At 38.7% G+C, this 16215-nt stretch overlaps 1 long non-coding RNA gene across 1 annotated transcript; it reads left to right on the top strand.

Annotated features, from left to right (window-relative positions):
- Positions 1–11404: 11404 nt before the first annotated feature.
- Positions 11405–15729, top strand: LOC138877120 (uncharacterized). The gene is made up of 2 exons (XR_011402440.1): positions 11405–11900; positions 15350–15729. It is a non-coding gene; the product is annotated as an uncharacterized lncRNA (long non-coding RNA).
- The last annotated feature ends 486 nt before the right edge of the window (positions 15730–16215 follow it).

Below are 16215 nucleotides of genomic sequence, written 5' to 3' on the forward strand. Positions count from 1 at the left end.
CAGAATACACGGATGCATCAAGGCTCAAGGCTTACCATGATCTTTGGCTTCCCACCGAGCTCAGGATAAATCCCGCCACGCTCGATCGGTATATAGGCAGATTGAGTGCAAACGACCAACCCAACCCTAGAGATCCAACACCATGCCAGGGTAGATTGCCACGGCTAAAAAGGCAAGAAAAGAAGAGTTAGACACATAAGGAGATATCACCAAAAAGGGGCAAAGGCACCACGTTTACTTACGATTGACATTCTACTTCTCAAGGAATGGCATCTTTTCCACTGGAATCAGGTCGGACGTACTCACTTGGACGAATAGGCTTAACCACCCATCGTCCTCGAACTCCTCCGTTGAGGCAAGAAGGGATCTCGGGGCTCGATAGCAAAACTTGATTAAGCCCACACGAAAAAGACAAGGACTATACATCCGGATCAAATGGTTCAGGGTAAAGGGCATTCCCTCTATCATGTTCGAGTAATGCCTGATCATATAAACCACATGCCAGAATGAAGGATGAACTTGACCCAGAGTTACTTGGTAACTCCGGCAGAAGTCGAGAATTACAAGATTGATCGGGGGCGAGGATGGCCCTACCAGCCCCAAAGTGAATGGGTAGGTGTATACACTCAGAAAGCCGGCCCTATAAGCTGTAATATCTTTATCCCGAGCGGTAATCTCCACGAGCATGGTATCTCCCCAACAACAGACATCCTTCACCCTTTTAATATCTGTTACAAAGATGGTATACCGAGTTACAAGCTTGCGGCGCCCTAACTTCTAGGAGTGTCTCTCGACCCTAAAATTGGATGTTATCACAAAGGGTCCCGGGATGCACTCCTCAGCACGTGGGGGAGTGGCCACTTTGCCTTGAGAGAAAAACGAAGAAGATGAGCCGGAAACCTCCTGGAAAGTAGAAGCGGACATAGTAGTCATCCTGGAGAAGATCTTAAGGAAGAAGAAAAGGGAGGTTGCGTTCCTGAAAAAGAACGAGAACGAGGGAAAACAGACCTCACCAAGTGTTTTTGAACACAAGATAGAATCTATAAAGGAAGAGGCGAGTATTTATAAAAGCACCATGGTGTGCATTGAAGGAAGCCAACCGCCACAGTCAATGCTGAAGTCTGCAGGAACGGTGCACATAGTGCGCCTTGACATCCCATAACCGACCGCAAGGACACCAGAGGAAGCAGGAGTTCAGAACCTTTTCTTATCATTTATTGTCGCCTTCACTCTAAGAAATGCGCAGACTATCTGTATACGGCAAATTCGGGGATTCGATTTCCCTATCATAGGGTCGTCTCGCGGTCATGCCCCTCGAAGCTCGAATCCAAGGTCAAGACTTATCCTCTGGGTTTGACAGATATCGGTCCAAAAGGTATCACATTCCAACAAATACAGCGGGCTGCAGCAGGCAAGGGGGATTCCCCATGTAAGTGGTTTAACCTGACAAGGTTGGCCTATCCAGGGCCTATTTTCAAGATCTCACGTCTAGCCATTCTATCTCCATATCTTTATGGTTAACATGTTTTGTATTATAAACGGATTCCCCTCCTATATAGAGGGGATCCCCATCACTTTGTAGGGACCGGCTGATGTTGCTCCAACTATTCTCTCCAAGTGCAATAATATCTCTCTCTCTCTTATTTCTAACTTGCTCGTTCTCACTGGCCTGAGGCCACTTTAATATCTATCGTTTTTTTACTTGTTCTTCATTATATTGCCTAGTATTGTCCATAAAGAGCCTTGCTTAATCATATCTTAACTGTTATCCCATTCTCGATTGCCCCGATAGCTCGAGCACGACTTAGACATCGACCCTGAGGTCCCCCATCGACCAATCCTATATCAAGGCAGCAGGACCCTCGGTTTGATTACTGCCTTATTTTAGCTTGCATTTCATCATTAAACTTCACATTTTTAGCATCAACTCCTCTAAACAACTAGCTCGAGAATAGATCACGTATTTTTAGAATCTCATTTACAAATCTAATTATTGTTACCATTTTCACGGTAAACAATTAAATTATGTTCCTAGCATGGTTATGTCTTTTCTAAAGTCCCAACAAATGGTCGAGAAGGGGTGTGATGCATATCTAGCATTTGTGATAGATGTTAGTGCTGATAGTCCTATCGTTGAGTCAGGTCCGGTAGTGAGAGACTTCCTAGATGTATTTTCAACAAATCTTTCGGGCATGCCGCTTGATAAATATATCAACTTGGCATTGACTTGTTGATGGGAGCTCAACCCATTTCTATTCCACCCTATCTATGGCACCATCAGATTTGAAGGAGTTGAAGGAGAATTTTTAAGAGTTACTTGATAGGGGTTCCATTCGGCCTAGTGTGTCGCCTTAGGGGTGCTCTCGTTCTGTTTGTGAAGAAGAATGATGGTTCTATGTGCATGTGTATTGAGTATCGGCAGTTGAACATGGCTACAATGAAGAACATGTACCCATTGACATGCATTGATGACTTATATGATCAACTGCAGGGTGCCAGAGTGTTCTCAAAGATTAATTTGTGGTCAGGGTATAATCAGCAGAAATTCAGGACCCAGATATTTCAAAGATTACCTTCAGGACTCGGTATGGTCACTACGAGTTCCTTCTGATGTCATTTGGGTTGACCAATGACCCTGCAACATTTATACACCTAATGAACAATGTATTCCAATCTATCTTTAGTCATTCATTATTGTATTTATTGATGACATCTTGGTGTACACCCGCAGTCCGGAAGATCATGAACAGCATCTGAGGATCGTGCTCTAGGCCTTGAGAGAGAAGAAGTTATATGCAAAATTCTCAATGTGTGAATTCTGGCTTGATTAGGTGGTGTTTTCGGGTCATATGGTGTCGAGTGAGGGGATCAAGGTAGATCCGAAGAAGATTAAAGCAATTCAAATTTGGCCCAGACTATCTTCAGCTACTGAGATTCAGAGTTTCATTGGTTTGTCAGGGTTTCTCATCCATTGTTGCACCTATGACCCCATTGACTCAGAAAGGTGCTCCTTTCAGATGGTCCGAGGAATGTGAGCTAATATTATAAAAGCTCAATACTACTTTGACTATAACACAGTGTTGGTGTCACCTATATGTTCGGGGTCTTACACTGTGTATTATTATGTATCACGTGTTGGGATAGGCACAGTGTTGATGCAATATGGTAAGTTGATTGCCTACGTATCTCGGTAGTTGAAGGTCCATGAGAATAATTATTCGATCCATGATTTGGAATTGGCTGCTATTGTTCATGTATTGACGATTTGGAGGCATTATCTGTACAGTGTCACATGTGAGGTCTATAACGAACACCAGCGTCTCCAACATCTATTCAAACAGAAAGATCTTAACTTGAGGCAACAGAGATGGTTAGACATGCTTAAAGACTATGGTATCACTATTCTATATCATTCCGAGAAGGTCAATGTGGTGGTTGATGCCTTGAGTTGAAAGGAGGAGATATTGGGCAATTTAGCATATCTACCAGCAACAAAGAGGACACTAGCTCTGGATGTTTAGGCCTTGTCCAATCAGTTTGTTAGATTGGATGTTTCGGAGCCCAGCTGGGTTCTTGCTTGTGTGGTTTCACAGTCCTCTTTATATGATATCATCAGAGAGCGTCAGTATGATCAACCCCATTTGCTTGTCCTTATGGACATGGTACAACATGGCAATGCCAAGGAGGTCTCTATCGAAGATGACAGTGTGATGTGGATGCAATGCCGGTTATGTGTGCACAATATTGATGGGTTGTGTGAGATGATCCTTGAGGAGGCCCACAGTTCATGTTACTTCATTCATTTGGGTGCCACTAACATGTATTAGGATTCGAGGCAGCACCATTGGTGGAGGAGAATGAAGAAAGATATAGTGGAGTATGTGGCTCGGTGCCTAAATTGTCACCAAGTGAAGTATGAGCATCAGAGGCTGGGCCGTTTTGCTTTAGAGATTTGAGATTCCTGAGTGGAAGTAAGAGCGTGTTACTATGGACTTCGTTGTCGGGCTCCTACGATCTCAAAAGAAATTTAACGCAACATGGGTGATTGTAGACAGGTTGACCAAGTCGGTTCATTTCATTCCGATAGAGACCACCTATTCTTCACTCATATCCATATCTGCGATATTGTTCGACTTCACGGTGTGTCGGTATCCATTATCTCCAATCGAGGTACGTAGTTCACATCACATTTCTAGAGAGCTGTGCAGCATGAGTTAGGCACACAGGTTAACTTGAGTACAACATTTCAACCCCAGACGAAAGGTCAGTCCGAGCGCACCATTCAGATATTGGAAGATATGTTTCGTGCATGTGTTATGGATTTCGGGGGTTCTTGGGATTAGTTCTTGCTGCTTGCAAAGTTTTCCTAAAACTATAGCTACCAATCGAGTATTAGATGCTCCTTATAAGGACCTATATAGGACTCATTATCGAATGAGTATTCGAGTTTTGTAAGTTTGGTTGGGTTTCGAGATGCGGGCCCGAGGTTGACTTTTTGATTTGACTTTTTGTTTCTCTTAAAATATGAAAAATATTGTTCGGAGTAGCTTCCTATATTTTGTATTTGTCACGCCCCAACCTCGGGAGGCGCGACCGGTGCTCAATCGAGTGAACCCAACTGAGCAAGCCTTACCATACACTTCCTACCCATCTCGATATGAATAAAGAAACCATACTTTTGTTTATCCATTTAGACGGGGAAAGACAACACATTCTATATTGATAGTTCATTTTAAATACCACATTAAACCGTAGATGAGTTAGTTTCCAAGATCCCCATAGAGTTACAATTTATAGGCAACATAAGTTTAGAGTTACAACATGGTTCGTAGACCCATCCAACCCTTGTACATAACCCACACATATGTCTACGGAGCCGCTAGGATACAAAAGATGAGTTTGACAACGCCGGCAACAAGGCCCCGGCTATACCTCAAAAGTGAAAATCCACAATACAAAGATATACAGTATAGCCCCTTGAAGGAGAAAGGGGCTCACCAAGATCTTGAGTATAGGTATGCTTCGCTACACACGACCGGCACTATCTGCTATGGAGCCACCTACATTCATTTAAAAAAATTTAGCATCCCCGGCAAAAGGGACGTTAGTACCATGGAATAGTACTAGTATGTATAACTAAACACCATCAAATTAGAAAGAACTTTCATACACAAATAAGGAAATCACAAGTATCACTCCAAAGCTTTAAACGATCACAACATTATCAACATGAAAGAATTACACAACCTTCACATCATGTTTCCATAGCCTTTAGTTGGGTATTTCATACTGTTTCACATCGTTCACATTACCACCGCTATCTTGAACAGAGTCCGATCTCGACCTGATCAGCTAGGCCATCTCCTGGAGACGTTACCAATATTCTATTCACACTTTCCAGTTTCAATCATCAATGCATAACTGCCATGTGTATATGTCATGGCGTCCGATCGCGGCCTGATCGGCTAGGCCGCCTTACCGAGGTGTTACCATTTTCCATTATTCATCTCACTCCAATCTTTGGTTAAAATGTATTACTTTACCGGCACTTGGGGCCACAATTTTCACATTCCACAATTCATGTTTCACATTGTTTCCATTTTCAACATTAGGTTTGTAATTCAAGAGAGTATGACACACAAGAGCAAATAAGGTTGTAGGCGTAGATGAGACTTCATGTAAATGGCACAACAATGCACTTCAATTTCAATATAAGGTCTAAGCATTTTGATACATGATTCATAGTCCTTGCACCTTTTCAAATTATCAAGAATAGCACGTTGATCAATTTGAGACACAGTTTCCACGCATATAAGGTTGCATCACCAAGTCAAGTGAAATAGCAATCAATACAACAATTCAATTTAATCTTACCGTACTCATACAACCAACGATGAAGTTCAATTTCTAAAAGACGGGGTTTTAGCCATACATACCTCAATAAAGCTTTCCTTATTCCTTACAAAATTTCGGAACTTTTAGCACTTCGATCTCTTGGGATGAAGATTTAGGTGCCCTCACTTGATTATCTTCAAAGATTTGGCAAGGTTTCATGGAGTAATTTGGTGGGAAGCTCTTCCCTCTATAAGACCCTCTCTCTCTCTAAAAGCATCAGGAAACATGCTCAAAATGAGTTATAAAACCGAATATATCGATAAGGGTTGGGTTTAAAATTTAGAAAATTGGAGCCCTGAGTCAGGTCTGCGATCGCATTTGCGATTGCAAAGTGGAAATGCGACCCGCAGAATGGAACGCAAAAGTGCTCCCAAAATTTGAACATTCTGTCTAGGTATGCGGCAGAAATGCGGTCCGTATACCCGTTCCGCAGTCGCATAATTCACCGCAGAACTGCTCCTTACAAAATCCCAAGGAAAATATGCGACGACTATGCAGTCCGCATATCGGTTATGCGATCGCATAATGGACCGCATATTTAACCTCAAATTTGACTAACACACTGACTCACTTTGTGGTGACTATGCCCCCTATGCGGTCTGCATACCTTATATGCGACCGCATTCTCGACCGCAAAATCGCACTTCTCTGGAAAACATTATTTCTTAACTTTTTAATGCACTGTTCAATCCAAAGAGGTCCGAACCGCGGCGAGCTTTTATGAATCTTAAGACATGCTCCTAACTTGGCACCACGGGATTCGGGGTTCTGAGTAGGAAATTTGCGGGGCCTTACAGTATTTATGGTATGAAGTTGTTTTGTCTAGATTTGAGACATTCAGAGTTAGATAATCGCGAGAAAGGCTTACTAGTGGATTGAGTTAGCGTGTTTTGAGATAAGTGTCTTGCCTAACTTTGTATAGGGGAATTATCCCCTAGGATTGGTGTTGTTTTGTGTTAATATTTGTATGTGAAAACCGTGTACGCAAGGTGACAAGTGTGTAAAAAGGCTAAATATTGTAATTGACCGGTTTTAGCTATGTAGATTCCTTTCATGCCTTTTATTGAGTACCATAACATATCATATTCATCATCATTTGTATCTTCACATGCTTTACTTGACATCACTAATACTTGTCTTATCTCTTACTTGCTAATTGTCTTTGTATATTTAGTTGAATTTATTGTTCTCTCAATTCCTTATTTATTATTTAACTGTTTAGTTCCTTTACTTGAAGTTGTTATTTCTTGGAATATCTTATTGTTGTATTTGGTATTGAAGTTATAAAGGTCATGATTCACATTGAGGCAAAGTTGTACATTTGTTTAAATAACATTCTTGTTGAGTTATTCATTTTAGTTGCTATTGTTGCGACTCTTGTACATATTGTGGTTAAGCCATGGGCTACTTATCGTGGAAACACTATGATTGTTGACATCTTTGGCAAGTTGTGTTATTAGGCACTTGAGGTGCGATTTGTGAGATGTTGTGATATTGATACGTATGCGGTGGTACAAGGATTGGGGTTGAAACGCATGCGGTGAGATACGATGGGCTTGATAAGCGTGTTTCTAGTAGGGGAACTACTCGAAGCCACACTGTGTGATAAGGTGGGCTAAAACGCGGGTAGCTATTTCGAGAAAATGATTTCTAAAACTAAACACAAGTCTCCCGCAATGATATAAGAAAATATTGTAATTTTATTTGTGATATGAGACTACGAGGCAGTACCTCGGTAGTGAATATTGTTGATACCTTTCATTTACATCCCTTGGGTTTTGGTTGAATTATTTCCTTGGCATTCTTATTATGTGTTACTTCCGTGATGCCTTAATTGCCTTAGTCTCAGTGTAATTATTCTTGTTATATTTCTTCCTTGTATCATTTCACTGTTTTCATTATCATACTATGCTATACATGTTTAGTTTCAATATTTATTCCAGTAGGTGTCTTGACTCGACCTCATCATTACTCTACTGAGGTTAGACTTGATACTTACACGATACCGTTGTGATGTACTCATGCTACGCTTCTAGACATCTTTTTGTATAGATCCATGTACTTTATATCACCCTAGGCACCAGTGAGTCGAGCTCAGATCGGAGACTTCAAGGTATACTTGTCGGTGTTCGCAGGCCTCGGAGTCACCCTCAATCTAGCTCTATTCCATTTTCTTTTTTATAGACACTGTGGTATATGGATATTCTATATACTCTTGTAGAGTTTGTGATTTGGTATCACCGGATTTTGGTAGCTAAGTTCAGTTGAGTTGCGGAGTCTTTTTATGATAGGTATTTTTTAAATTGAATGTTTTGTTATTATTTCAATTAAATTCTACACGTATGCTAGGCTTACCTAGTCTTAGAGACTAGGTGACATCACGACATCCTATGGAGGGAAATTGGGGTTGTGACACTCATCGAGGTTAGGTCGATAGTTATTGTGTATATTGGGTCGGTTATACTCATTGTACACTTCTGCACTTGTTTTGTAGATTCAGGTATTGGTCCCAATGGAGTCCAAGGAGGTGCTTAGCTAAAGACATTGGAGAGTTGAGGTAGAGCTACATATATGTTCGTAGCCCTTGAAGTGTCACAACCAAAATCGAAGGGGCGCAACAGGCACCCGGTGCCTTACTCAACTGACCACCAACATAACATATCTTTCTTGTCGCAATATCATGGGTAAATGCACTAGAAAGTACGACATGAGATAACCAGAATAAAACATAAGAGAATACTCGATATAGGATGACTCAACATGATATACAAACTTATACATGTGACATATAGGCCTATGAGGCTGACTTAATCATTTGTACACTCAAAACATAGGCCGCCAAAGCCATACTAGTATCCAAATATATGAAATCTGTCTACAAGACTCTATGAGTACATAAACATTATCACGGCACAAACCGATGGGTCGTGACGGGTTCCTGAGTCCTACCTGCCAAACACCATTAATCATGCGTCTAAGATATAAACATGAATAACATATGTGAGGGAAACTTGTCCAAAAGACATATGTATATATACATGCAAAATATAGTGGGACGAACCGGCAAGGCTACTATAGACAGCTATGTACCCCAAACTGAAAGCTAATAAGGCCACATACTATCCAACTATACATAATTGTCTACAGACCTCTATTAGAATATACAACTGTACAAGGACAGGACTGGGCCCTGTCATACCCATATATGTATACAAACATATCGTACCAAGATCAAAAGCAGCTCTGGATCAAATGGAGCACACCAACTCTCGCTGATCAAGGATCCTAAGGAGGGGGACCGTTAGCTTGTCCACCCGCACATGCGGGCATGAAACACAGGCCCTGGGAAATAAGGCGTCAGTACGAATAATGTACTGAGTATGTAAGGCATGAAAATCAGTACATAAGAGACATAGATAAAACATGGAACAAGGAATTCCACCTGTAAGTCTAAATCACTTTGTAAATCCTGAAACATTTATAATGTCATGCATGTGCATATAAATGTCGTGCCATGCATAGGTATAGGTGTACATAACATCATCAAGACTTTAAGGGCATCCCACTGTATAATCTCGGCCATTATGGGCAATATCATCAACATATACCAACTGAGCAGGTGGTAGTGCGTATATAACGCGGTAACCATTTGCCATATCTTATATACATATAAGTACATATATATACGCATATATAACGTCATCTGGTCATGGATCAATGTACATGTATAAATAAATGAAATGCATAAAAATATGTTAATAAAATCAATATACCTTTAGAATAAACTTTATCAGCTACTTATTTTCTGAGACTCATGAACAGAAGATGTGATAATAAGATACATGGGAATTTAAGAACACATGCACATCTAATACTCCTATGAATAGGGTCATTTATGGAAGTTGTGCATTTGCTCGTTTTGTTTGTATCGTATGGATCATTCCAAAAAGAAAAAAGGGATAGCCTTAACATACCTGAACCAATTCTCTTAGAATTTGCAATTCACGCTTTACAAAATCAACAACCAACATTATCTAATTTTGGTATGGAATTGTTTTGCCCTTTGAAGAACTCACGACCAGCCCCTCTCTAAAAGAGATTCCATTTGATTTGTAATGTACACATGAATTCATTTGAAGATACTCACATTCTTAAGACTTAAATTGGCTCTCTTTTATTAGATGGATATGTGACTCATGTTCTTAAGACTTAAAATGACTCTCTTTCATTAAATGAATATGTGACTCATGTTCTCAAGACTTGCCAAATATCACTTCTCTAGTCTTGCCACGTAACATAACAACTTAAGAGTCACAATTCCTTGGGGTGGCTTGTTGCCACATGGGGGAGGGTCTTATCTTACACAGTCCTTTAATTAATTATCGAATGATTCCTGAATTAACTAGGTAATCTCCCATTACTCAATAATTAATTAATTACCTACATAATTAAGAATTACCTTAGCTTACTTAAAATACTACTCACTTTTAACATACCTTATACATCTTACTATCATGGTCATGTAGTACCTTATATGGTATTAGTCCATAAATATGAGGTATTATAGTTTGGACCGTATTTTATCCCAAATTGCAAAACATCGACGAAACTCATTTTCTTATATTTACTTACCCTCTCTCCTTCACGAGTTTACTCATCATGTGTTTTATATATCATAATGCTTATAGTCCCAAAATAACCTCATTCTCGAACTTACGTCGATTAACTGAAGACAAAACTTTAACGTACGAAAATGCAAGGTGTAACATCATTTCCTCCCTTAGAAACATTCGCCCTCGAATATTTAACTCCCCGGGATCTATATAAACTTTGGCAGTGTCGCCTTGGTAACAATACTACTACCAACTCTTCCTATAGAAACTCAATAATTCAACGCCACATAAGACCACAGTCATCAATAACGACAATGGCCTCACACGACCAATGTCAATAATTAACACAAGTGTTTGTAGACATGTGATTTTTGACCTTCCCCAAGATTTTTCATATTTTTAGCACGTAAATATTTAATTTAGGCATAATATAGTTATTTCAGCTAATTTTTACTCTTTTACTTTATTTTATTACAAGAAAACGAAAATTACAAAAAAAAATAGTTTCATTAATGTTTTGTAATCATTTTTAATCATGAAAAATATCAAAATATCACGTATGACATTTAGACCTTATTTTTACATTTTTAGGATTAATTGGTAGGATTTATTATAATTAGTTAATTAGTTTAATTTCATATTTTTAGATAATCTAGGGTTTTAATTAGGATTTTCAATTAAAGAAAAGAAAAAGAAAAACAAAGAAAAAAGGAAAATAAGAAGAGAATTTGAAGAATGGGGTTTTAATTTAAATTTGGGCTGTTCATATACCCAAAATCTGGCTCCAAACCACTCAAAGCCCAAAAAGACCTGTCCGACCCGCCAGCCCAAACCCGACCCGCATATCCCACCCGGATCCCCTTATTAAAACCTAATAACCTAGGCAACATCCATCAGATCATTAGACCCCCCCTAACCTGAGCGCCGTTTTGACAAAGGACTTCCCCCCTAATTTTTATCTTCTTCGTTAATCCCCATCAAACCTTGGTGACTACTGCTTCCGCTTCAAAAAATCGGAGGCTCATCATCTACTTCATGAGAATTTAACAAAAATACCTAAGACCTAAAAAAAAGACCAAAAAAAGCTGACCAAAAAGCTGCCTAGAGAGGAAATATAGAGAGAGGAATGAGAGTGACGGCGGATTCAGAAGTAGAGCTTCCTAAACTTAATTCTATAGCGTCGGATATTCCACGTTTTGGGCGGAGTCACGTCCCTCGCCGTTAACCTTACTGCTTTTCTGGTCGCTCTGTGCTTTGCCACTATTTTTTGCCATATTTTCCGAGGAGTTCCGAGTTCGTCGAGGTCCTCTTCGGTCGATAGAAAATTTTCGGGTCAAAAATTCCACAAGTTTCAAGGTGCTGTAATTTTAATCCAAATGCATTTATATAAAGGTCTGATTCTTCCCTGCTCTTTACATGGTCGTTAAATATATTTGAGTATTCGTTGAGATTTAAAACGGAACATTCGAATATGGAGTTTGAGTATTTGACTATTCCCTGCTCTTCTATCGATTTGCTATTTTCCTTATGTTAGGAATTACTGATTTGTGGAGTTTGTTTCAATAATTATCACACTTTTCTTTATCATCGACTGGGAGTAGTTGTAAGTAGTATTATTAACTATTTCCTTACAGTAAATTGGGTTTGTAGATTTGTGATAGAGGACATGAACAATCTTTAACTCTTTTTATGATGGGAAAGTTGATGGTTTTCTTGACAATATTCTTTTGGCTCCTTCTGATTTTGTTCTACTTGGCTAGATTTGTATTTATTCGTGCTGTGAATATGCCCAATCTTTTGTAGTTCTTCTATCTTAATTAGCCCTTTGTTTTATTAGCAATTTTCTTACTTGATAAAAATAAGAGTAGCAACGTTTTGTATACCAAAGAATTCATGTCGAAACATATGTTTGAAGGTGTTTATAAATATCTCACATTTTGCCAATCAACTGTTCTTTTTGAAATGAACCTATCAACCATTCTTGTATCCCTCTCTACGTCTAACATAACCCATTGTATATACGTGCTTTAGTCTCATGCTCGTCAAATCGAAACAATTCGTGAATATCCATAGGATACTTTAGGCGAGCTCTTGATTAATCAAATTATCGTGATTGTGTACATGTTCGCGTGACATAATTATGATCCTAAAAACCAATTTGGAGTATGCGTTCGCTCAACTTCGGCCAAACTTTCTTAATAATAATAATGTGTTATTAATTGTGGACGCGTTTGCGTGATATGATTTTGACGCGCCAAACGAAATGAGTACACGTATGCGTGACTTGTTTTAAGATATTTTATAGTTAATAATCAAGTATTTAAAAGCGGTAAAAAGATAATTGCACATAGGTCTTAAGAATGAGTAGTTAAACAATTAAGCCAAATATAAATTGCTAAGCGACCGTGCTAGAATCACGGAACCCGGGAATGCTTAATTCCTTCTCCCGGGTTAACAGAATTCCTTACTTAGAATTTCTGGTTGGCAGACTTCAAAAAGAAAGTCAAAATTTCCTCGATTTGGGATTGAAAATAAATCGGTGACTTGGGAGACAAAATAAATTATCCCAAGTAGCGACTCTGATTAAATAAAATAATCCCATTTCGAATAATGTCACTTAAATTGAAAAAACTCCCTTATACTTCCCTCGGGTGGTAAAAAAGGAGGTGTGGCAACTTTCGCAACTCTGCTGGGGATTAAGTTGTGAGCACGTGATTTTTACCCTATATGAATTACTCCCACAAATTCAAAACAAAATAACTTTTCCCATTGTTTGCAATTTTGTGGATTTTTGTGGCATTTTTCTGTCAATTGTTTGCATTTGTCTGTGCACGTTTATTTTATTTAATTAATAAAAAACACAAAAAATATGTGTGTTTGCATTTAGGATTTAATTTAACATTTTAGGATTAATTAAGTAATTGAGTTATTTTATAAAAAGAGGAAAATCACAAAAATAGTTATTTTGCACCTTTTAATTTTAATTTTGATTTTGAGTAGTTTTTCTTTAGTTTATTAATTGTGGTAATTATTTAGGATTAGTTAGTATTTTTGATAAGTTAATTTGGTTTTATAACTTAATTTAGGATTTTAGTTTTAATTTTTTGGAAAAAAAGAAAAAAGAATTAATTTTGAAAAAGAAAAAGGAATTAGAGAGAGAGGTTTTTGGGCCGAAAATGACCCCAGCCCAATCAAATACCCGTCCAAACACCCCACCTAACCCGGCCCAATCCCTTTACCCGGTTCCGGTCATCTCCATTAACTCCAAACGACCCCGTTTCCCCCTAAATTAATCTCAGTCGTCTATGTTTTATGATCTAACAGGCGGGAACTGCTGTGGGGGTTCATATAAGAGTGTCCGAATTGCATCCACCACCACCACCACCCCCATTCCATCTTTCCCCCATTCCCGTCTTACTCCTTCAGAAACTAATTCCCCAAACCCTAGCCGGCCCCATTCCCACCTCCTAGTAGCCCAGCGGCGCCACCTCCAATATATCCCAAAATCACACCCTATAACCACCTCGTTCCCCTAATCTCAAATCCACATTCAGTTTCTCTCAAATACCCCCAAAACCGTTCGAATCTTAAATCTAGGGTTTCGAGTTCTAGAAGCCAAGTCGATTTATTCATGCTAGGACCTTCCTCCAGCTATTTCTTAATATTCAGAGGCGATTTGGTCTCAAAATGACGTTACTCGTTTGTGCTTGACAAAGAACAAGCGATTAATGTTATTTGGAGATGAAATCAGTGGGTCGAGTCCCGGGTTCGAGCTTTTGGTCAGTAGGTGTTTCTTTCCGGTTTTGTTCATATTGGTGTCACTTTAATTGTCGTTCTTCCTCGCCTATCTTTCTGTTTTTCCTTTCTTTTTCTCTGGTCAATTCAAGTAAAGTGTGACCAACACTTCTGGTTGAAAGTTAATTTGTGTGGCTCTATTCTTTGTTGGCGTTATTTTCCTAGTTTATTTCACTAATTTCTTTAGTTTGTTAAGTATGGCTAAGTTGCTGATTGTTATCCGGTTTAACCTCTTAGTTCAATTTGATTAGTTTGTTTTGACAACTTAATTAATTCTCTGCATGTTTGTATGAATTAATCAATAGATTAGTTAGTTTGTTGATTAGGGAAGTCGTTCCAGTATTTGTGTCATGCTGTTTTCCAAAGGCATACAGAATTTTGCTGGGTCAATTATTGATTTGGGCTTTGGGTCTCTGACCCATTTAAAAGGGAAGTTTAGCATGTTCATTCAGCTAAGCCATTGGGTCACTTTGACCCATGAGCTAAAGGGTAAATAACCTAGGTTTAAAAGGGTAGTTTAGGTAATTGGAGAAGGGAATCTGTTTAGTAACAGACTAAGGAAGCTTCCCGGTAGCTGAAAAGCAAGTTTACTTGGCAAACAAGCCAAAAATTCAGGGATTAAGTAGCAAAACTGAAAATTGGAGAAGGGTAAAATAGCAAAAGTTGAAACTTATATCTGCTACCCTAGCACCTTGTATAGAGGGATCACTTTGCTGAAAATAAAATGGGGGGGGGGGTCCAGAAAAAAGGCAGACGGCTAAAAGTTTTCACTGTTCCATTGAAATTTTCTCATTTTTCTTTGATTTCTGAAGTTTTCCAAGTGCTGAAACATTTTCTGATTCGTCTGAGGCTTAGAATGAGTTGAATTTGGTTGTTTTTCTGCAAACCAATTCTGGATTGAGTTTTGTGTTTGGAGTCCTAATCAAATTTGGAGTTTCAAATTGATTCAAAATGACATTTGATACCTCCTCTTTGCTGTTTCTGGGCTGATTGTACTGCTGCTGTTGATTAACTCCTTGATCTCTTATTTCTTTCTTAAATTCCAGGTATGTAATGACTCCTGAATCATGAATGAAATGTAGAGCTGAAGGTTATGCAACCAAGTTGAAGTGGCTACATGTTTCTTTGATCAAATGCTTATTGGATTTCCCTATAGTCTCTCCACATGTTCTCTGATGCAGTTATCATGAGTAATTGTCTATATGGTCAATGTTATATTTCATTTTAAGACTTGGAGTTTGAATTTGCTTGAATGTAATGACTTAGGACCGTTTGGACTTTTAAATGTGTTGATGTGATTAAGAAATAAGGATTTTAGTTGATTAGTTGAAGTTATTTGGCTTGGCCATGGTTCAAATCCATTAATTCGAATTTTGGGTCTGACACAATCAATTCACGTTCTGCTTTCCCATTTTAGTTGTCAAAACTTGCTTTTTGATGGCTTGGAGTATTCATTAGCTTAAGTTTGAAGTGGCCTTTTGTCTAAGTTTAATTGATGGTGCAATGTTTAATAATGGGTATTGTGATTCTCCGGCTGTTAAGTGCCAATTTTCCAGAATTCGTTGATGTTTCCCTCCAACATAGTTTTGCAGATTAATTTGAAGAGTTAAAGATTTAAAGTTGCATGTTAGTTAGTTGTCAAAGCGGAATCTTGTTTTGTGTGTAAAATCAGTGGCATGCTTCATTAATAATTAGATCTTTCATGATTAATCAGTGCAATTTGGGTTCCTCAGGGATTCGATCCTAAGACTTCACTTCTCAGCTGCAGGGCTCCGAATTTGTGTTCAATTATGTGGCCCAATTCTGAAAGTTCCTTTGGACGAGATCTAGGCCGTTTCTTTTGTTGAACTATCAGTCCTCTTGTATTAGCTCAAGCCCTTTTATGTAATGGATTAGTTTTTCCTTGTATAAG

This window comes from Nicotiana sylvestris, chromosome 9 (assembly GCF_000393655.2).
Source record: "Nicotiana sylvestris chromosome 9, ASM39365v2, whole genome shotgun sequence".
Taxonomy (NCBI): Eukaryota; Viridiplantae; Streptophyta; class Magnoliopsida; order Solanales; family Solanaceae; genus Nicotiana; species Nicotiana sylvestris.